This window comes from Sciurus carolinensis, unplaced genomic scaffold, assembly GCF_902686445.1.
Source record: "Sciurus carolinensis unplaced genomic scaffold, mSciCar1.2, whole genome shotgun sequence".
Taxonomy (NCBI): Eukaryota; Metazoa; Chordata; class Mammalia; order Rodentia; family Sciuridae; genus Sciurus; species Sciurus carolinensis.
Window position 1 is genome coordinate 427,472 of NW_025920118.1, and position 6,787 is coordinate 434,258.

Consider the following 6,787-nt stretch of genomic DNA (forward strand, 5'->3'; position numbering starts at 1 on the left):
TCACCAACTTTCCTAAATATGTGTTTCTTTTGTTTGTTAGTATAGTGGTTAAAGGATAAACCACCCTGCATGTTTGACTTTACTTGTTGCTGAATGGATCTGAATCATCTTGAGAAGCCTTCTGTGTTCTTAATTCAAAACCTACCATGGTGTTGGATTGCATTTATAAATCACTTCAACTTAAAAATGAGACTCATCATCCATATTGAGCAAATTTTTAAAAAATCAATTTCTCATTAAATAATTTTCTTATTCAGAAGGAACATGGTAGGTGTGCTATTCTACGAGTGAAAACCTTGATATCCCATGACTCAATCCTGGACATTCCTTACATGCTGTATCTTCACAGTGAGCAGCTCACCATGGGTTGGGGAAACCAGATCTTCAGTCCTGTCTTTTCTCTTTACTCTGGTCCTGGGCATCTGCACAGTGGTCTTCATGGGAAACTCCTCCATGGTCCTTCTCATCTACCTGGATGCCCATCTCCACATCCCCATGTACTTCCTCCTCAGCCAGCTCTCCCTCATGGACCTCATGCTCATCTGCACCATTATCCACAAGATGGATTTCCTGCCAGAAAAGTAGTTGAAGGCCATCTCTCTGTCAAGCTGTGAGCCTCAGATATTCTTCTACATGTCCCTGATGGGAGGTGAATGCTTCCTGTTGGCTGCAAAGGTATATGAACTCTATGTGGCTATTTGCCACCCATTAAGATGAACCAAAAAGTCTATGGCCTCATAGCTACTGCTTCCTGGGTCCTTGGATCCCTTTATGGTATAATTTAAGATGCAGTTGTTCTGTCCTTTTCATACTGTGGTTTGTGGGGATTACCCTCTTTTTCTGTGACATCCCAGCCCTGTTCACCCTCACATGCATGGACACCTTGACATTAGAAAGGATAATGTTTTTCTGCCGTATCATTTTGCTTCTATTCCCTGTAGCAATCATCAATGCTTTCTATACTTGTGTGATTCTTGCTGTCATTTGCATGGGGTCTCGGGAGGGTCACCACAAAGCTTTTGCCACCTGCTCCTTCCACCTCATGGTGGTCTTCATGTACTATGGAGCAGCCAAGTTCACCTACAAGTGGTCCATTTCTGACCAGTCTCCCACCCAGGACAAGATGGCATTGGCCTACTGCACCATCCTCACCCCCATACTGAAACCCTTCATCTACAGCCTACACAGCAGGGAAGTATCCAGGGCATTCATGAAGGTGCTAGGGAAAGGAAAACCTGGGAAGTGAGTTGGCTCTCCTTTCTACACATTCCTTAATATTTAATTTTATGAATTTTTCCAATAAAGTTGATTAAAATTTTACACTGAAAAATTTACAAACTGCTTAAGATTTAAAATTAAAGAATGTTGTACAGACTTGTTAAATATTTCTCTTTTTTCTTCCTATGGCAAAACTTGATGTACAATTGTAAGTGAATATTTGTAGCAAGAGGAATTGCAGAACTACATGGTTTACTTTCACAAGAACAGCACATGAGAAATATTTGCCCATCATAATACCCATTGTTTGCATTGATTAAACCTATTATGTCTTCTAACAAATTAGCATTTAACAAACAATATTTTTATATATGCTGACCAAAAAATTCTCATGGGTACAATTCATACCTTAGGCTGATCGATTTGTCAAAAAGTAACCAAATTAATATAATAATTATAATATTATTAAAAACTAAGTTTAACCAGATGGAGAAAAAAAGCATTATTTTAATGATGATTGACTATACTGAGATTGTCTTGTAATGGACACTATATTCCTTTAGACTGAAGTAGATTTGTTTCAATTTATTTCCTTCTATTACAAACATTACTTATACACATGGGAGACTGAAATATCAACATGATTTATTACATTGTAGACTTATTCTCCTTAGATATTCTGATTCCTACTTGAGTCAAACAGAGCACGTGCCTGGAAATGTGGTCAATTTTTGTAGAAAAGTACAGATTTTCTGAAGTCCACAATTGAGTGTGAATTGTATGTGTAATGAAAGTATACAGGTATTTTCATGATGTTTGTATTGAATTTAATGCAATTCTGGAGATTTTTGTGTATTTTAGGAAAAACCATTGTACTTTAATCTGAATTTTAACTTTTTTCTTAAAACTGTTATAACATTCACACTGTATTTGTTTCTTTTTTGTATAAAAATAACCACCACCTGGGCACTGTGAAGAACAACCATGTGTCCTATTACAACTTATATTGGTCAGAGCCAATATTAACTAGAACTTCAGGTCAGTGTCTTACAATTTTGAAATCCATGTGTTTCCTGAGATTCTAGTTTCATGCAAAGTTCAGGCTCACTTTGTCTTTTTAACTTACTGCTGTGCATTCACAACACACTGCTCCCATTTATATGCTGACATGTTCATTCATACTGCCAAATGAATACTCATATGAGGAGGTGTGCATTGCAAGGTTGATTTGTGATTGCATCATCAAATACCCTGAAATACAATGTTTAAGTATCTTGTATAGTTTGGAGGCTGTGAGAAAGATGATGATGCAAGGAGGTAGGTGGTATACAAAATCTAGAGATGATTTTCAAGAGAAAGACTATAATGAGATGGTATATTTTATGGATGGAGACTGCCAAAAGTCAGGCATGCTGATAAACACCTGTAGTCTCTGGCATGGAGGAGAATTGAAATTTAGAGGTAGAGCATTTTCCTTGCAGCTGTGAAGCCCTAGTATACTCAGTACCAGTTACAACAAAAAGCATTCTTCCATGTCTCATATTGTAATGACAAAGGGATTGGTAAAATGTGAACAAGAAAAAGCAGTAGGAGGAAAAGGAAGGGCAGGAGTAGTATCAAGAGAAGAGGGTGGAGTTTCACTGTGTTCACAAAATAATAACTAAAGAAGGTAATATGTCCAACTTCAGGCCACTTGTGATTGAAGTCCTAGGGGAACAATATAGATGTTTAAAGCATGTATTTGAAAATACAACAATGAATAGATTCAAACCTCTGGGATAATCTGAGGCTAGAAATTGAAATTTGAAAACCATTCCTATTAAGGAAAATATGAATACATCACCAATGAAGGTAAAAGTAAGAAAAACTATTTTTAATTCATTATAATCCTAACAATATATGTACATTTGTATTTAAAAAATTAAACCTTGATGAAAGACATAAAAGAATAAACAAACAGAAGGTTATTCCAAGTTCATGGATAGAAAGATTCAATATTGTCAAGGTATCACTTTTTCACAAATACATTCATAATCTATAGATACAATCACAATCAAAATTCTTGAAAGTTATTTATGTACACTATTGTTAAAATTTATATGAAAGGTAGATGATATATAAGATCCAATATAATGTACTATTTGTGAAAAATACACAAAGAAGTCAATGAAACATGTAGTCAACTGATTTAGAGCTGTGTAAATGTAATCAACTGATTTTTTCACAAAGGAACAAAGGTAAAATAATGAAAAAAGGTATTCTCTTCAGGAGACCCACATAGTAAAGAAAGAGGATTGAGAGGAGAGAGAAAGGAAGAACAAGGAAGTACTGGGGAATGAAATTGTGCATATCCATGTTCGAAGATAGCACCGTGAATCCCACTGATATGTACATGAATATTATATATGATATATATTTATGAATGATCACACAAAACAATGACAATGCAAGTCTTAGACCAGGAAATGATATTAACAAAATGCTTATCCAGAATTACTGTTATATACAAAATATGAACAATAACTAAAATTGAAACAATGAGAAACTGAACAGCCTATATACAAAAATGAGCACAATGTAAGACACCTCACAAGAGAACACACAGATGTCAAATAAGCATATGAACAATGCTCAGCATCATATGACATCAGGGGACTGCAAATAAAGCAACAGTAAAATATCACTACCAGTTAATTAAATATTGTGGCTTCAGTCTTAAAAATCTTTACACTAGATACAGGGAAATTCATGCACCAACTGGTACTCTCACTACTGACTGAATGCAAAATAGTACAACCATTTTGGAAGATGAGTCAGATATTTCTTAATAAATAAGACATATTAATATCATATAATCCAGTAATGACATTCCATGAAATTTTTCCATGTAAACTGAAAATTTATGTTCTCATGAAAAGATTCACATGGTTCTTTATAATAGCTTTTTTCCTAATTACCAAATATAAAAGCAAAGAGGATCTTCTTCTGTGGGTGAATGCACAAATAAAAGGTAGACTAGTCGTAAGTAAAACATTATTTAGTGCTAAAGAGAAATTCACCATAAATCCATATAAAGACGTTATGAAAACTCAAAAGTCTATCATTTAAGTGAAAGTAATCAATCAGGGATAAATAATTGCATTCTGTTTGCTTCCAAATGTATGATATTCTGAAAAAGGCAAATTTTTGGAGATAGGTTAATTATCTATTCTTGTCTGATGGATCTTAACAAGATTCCTAAGATCTCTAGCTCTGGTCCGCCCTATGCAAACATTCCAGGCCCTGCACATGCATGCTGCCATGTGGCTCTTATCTACCAATGAGTTGGGATGCCTCAGCTGCCAACTTGGATTATCCCTATCAGTGAGGATATCATATTTAGTTTGGGTAGCTTCCATCTGGGACACCTGCCAGAGACTAGAAACTCATTATCAAGGTACCTACAAGTTAGCCATGACTGTTGCCACCAACATGGGATTTGACTGCTTACAACCAGGGATAATTGCCAGGACCTGAAAGATCATCACAAAGGCCCTGCAGGCTTGTTTGCTTATGAGGTATCCCTGCTAGGTGTGCTAATGGCCACCATCTTTCTGCAGAGGCAGGAGAGAGATTTGCAAAGGGTTGGTAGGTGGAAAAAGAGTGTGAGGGCATCTTGATCCTGGCTTTTACAGTCAACCAACCTGGTATCCACCAGGATTCCAGAGACAACTTGAGAGTGTTTGTTGGGACCCAACATCAGTCTGGGTCCATGATATCACTGAACACTTGGTCCCACTGGTTTGGCAACCAACAGAGCCCACTGGCTCCCCAATCCCATCTCCCAACCATCCCATAGCCACTAACCAACCCAGTGCCTGCAGCTAAGTGACTGGCAACAGCTTCCAATGCCTGGCCCTGATTGGACCAATACAGAACATCTTTGAAGATAGAATACTCCATCAATGAGTGAATACTTTTTTTCTCAGAAGCCCATGGATTCTTCTCTAAAATAGACCATATGCTATGCCACATGCAAATCAGCAAATATAAAAAGTAGAGAAACTACCTTCCATTGTATCAGACGATAAGGGAATGAAATTAAAAGTCAATGACAAAAGAAAGTTTTTTTATTTTATCATTGACTTCTAATTGAAATACTCTAACACTGGAAGTATAAACAATATGCTACTGAATGATGTGTTGATAACAGAATACATCAAAGAGGAGATAAAATAATTCTTAGAGGTGAATGAGAACAATAATACAACATATCAAAATCTCTGGGACACTATGAAAGAAGTACTATGGGGAAAATTCATTACATTTAGATCATTGAATAAAAGAATAAAAAGACAATAAATCAATGACCTAACATTACATCTCAAAGCCATAGAAAAAGAACAGATCAACTCCAAAAGTAGTAGAAGACAGGAAATAATTAAAATTAGAGCTGAAATTAATGAAATTTAAACAAAATAATCAATTGAAAAAATTGACAAAACAAGAAGTTGGTTCTCTGAAAAAAATAAATTTTAAAACCTTAGGCACATTAACAAAGAGAAGAAGGAAGAAAACTCAAATTACTAAAATTTGGGATGAAAAAGGAAATATCATAACAGAAACTGCTGAAATACAAAACATAGTTCAAAGCTATTTTGAAAATCTGTGTTCCAACAAAATATAAAATCTTGAAGACATCATCAGGTTTCTAGAGACATATGATCCACTCCAACTGAATCAGGAGGTCATATTCAATTAAAATAGATCAATTTCAAGAAATGAAATAGAAGAAGTCATCAAAAGCCTACCAACAAAGAAAAGTCCAGGAACAGATGGATTCTCAACCAAGTTTTACAAGGCCTTCACGGAAGAGCTCGTTCCAATACTCTTCAAAATATTCCATGAAATAGTAGAGGAAGGAACCCTTCCAAACTCATTCTATGAAGCTAATATCCCCCTGATACCAAAACCAGACAGAGACACATCAAGGAAAGAAAATTTCAGACCAGAATATCTAATGAACATAGATGCAAAAATTCATCAAAATTTTAGCAAATCGCAAACAAAACATATTAAAAAGATAGTGCACCACGATCAAGTGGGTTTTATGCCAGGGATGCGATGTTGGTTCAACATCCAGAAATCAGTAAATGAAATTCACTATATCAACAGACTTAAAGTTAAGAATCACATAAATATTTCAATAGATGCAGAAAAAGCATTTGATAAAATATAGCATCCCTTCATTCTCAAAACAATAGGAAAAATAGGGATAGTAGGAACATTCCTCAACATTGTAAAGGCTATCTATACTAAGCCCATGGCCAATATCATTTTAAGTGGAGAAAAACTGAAAGCATTCCCCCTTAGTACTGGAACAAAGAAGGGATGTCCTCTCTCATAACTTCTATTCAACATCATCCTTGAAACTCTAGCCAGAGCAATTAGACACACCAAAGAAAATAAAGGGATATGAATAGGAAAAGAAGAACTCAAACTATCCCTATTTGCCGATGACATGATTCTATATTTAGAGGAGCTAGAAATTCCACCAGAAAACGTCTACAACTCATAAATGAATTCAGTA

General features: G+C 35.5%; 1 pseudogene; it reads left to right on the plus strand.

Annotated features, from left to right (window-relative positions):
• The first annotated feature begins 306 nt into the window (after nt 1-306).
• LOC124973612 (olfactory receptor 2M3-like) lies at nt 307-1,246 on the plus strand (annotated as a pseudogene).
• The last annotated feature ends 5,541 nt before the right edge of the window (nt 1,247-6,787 follow it).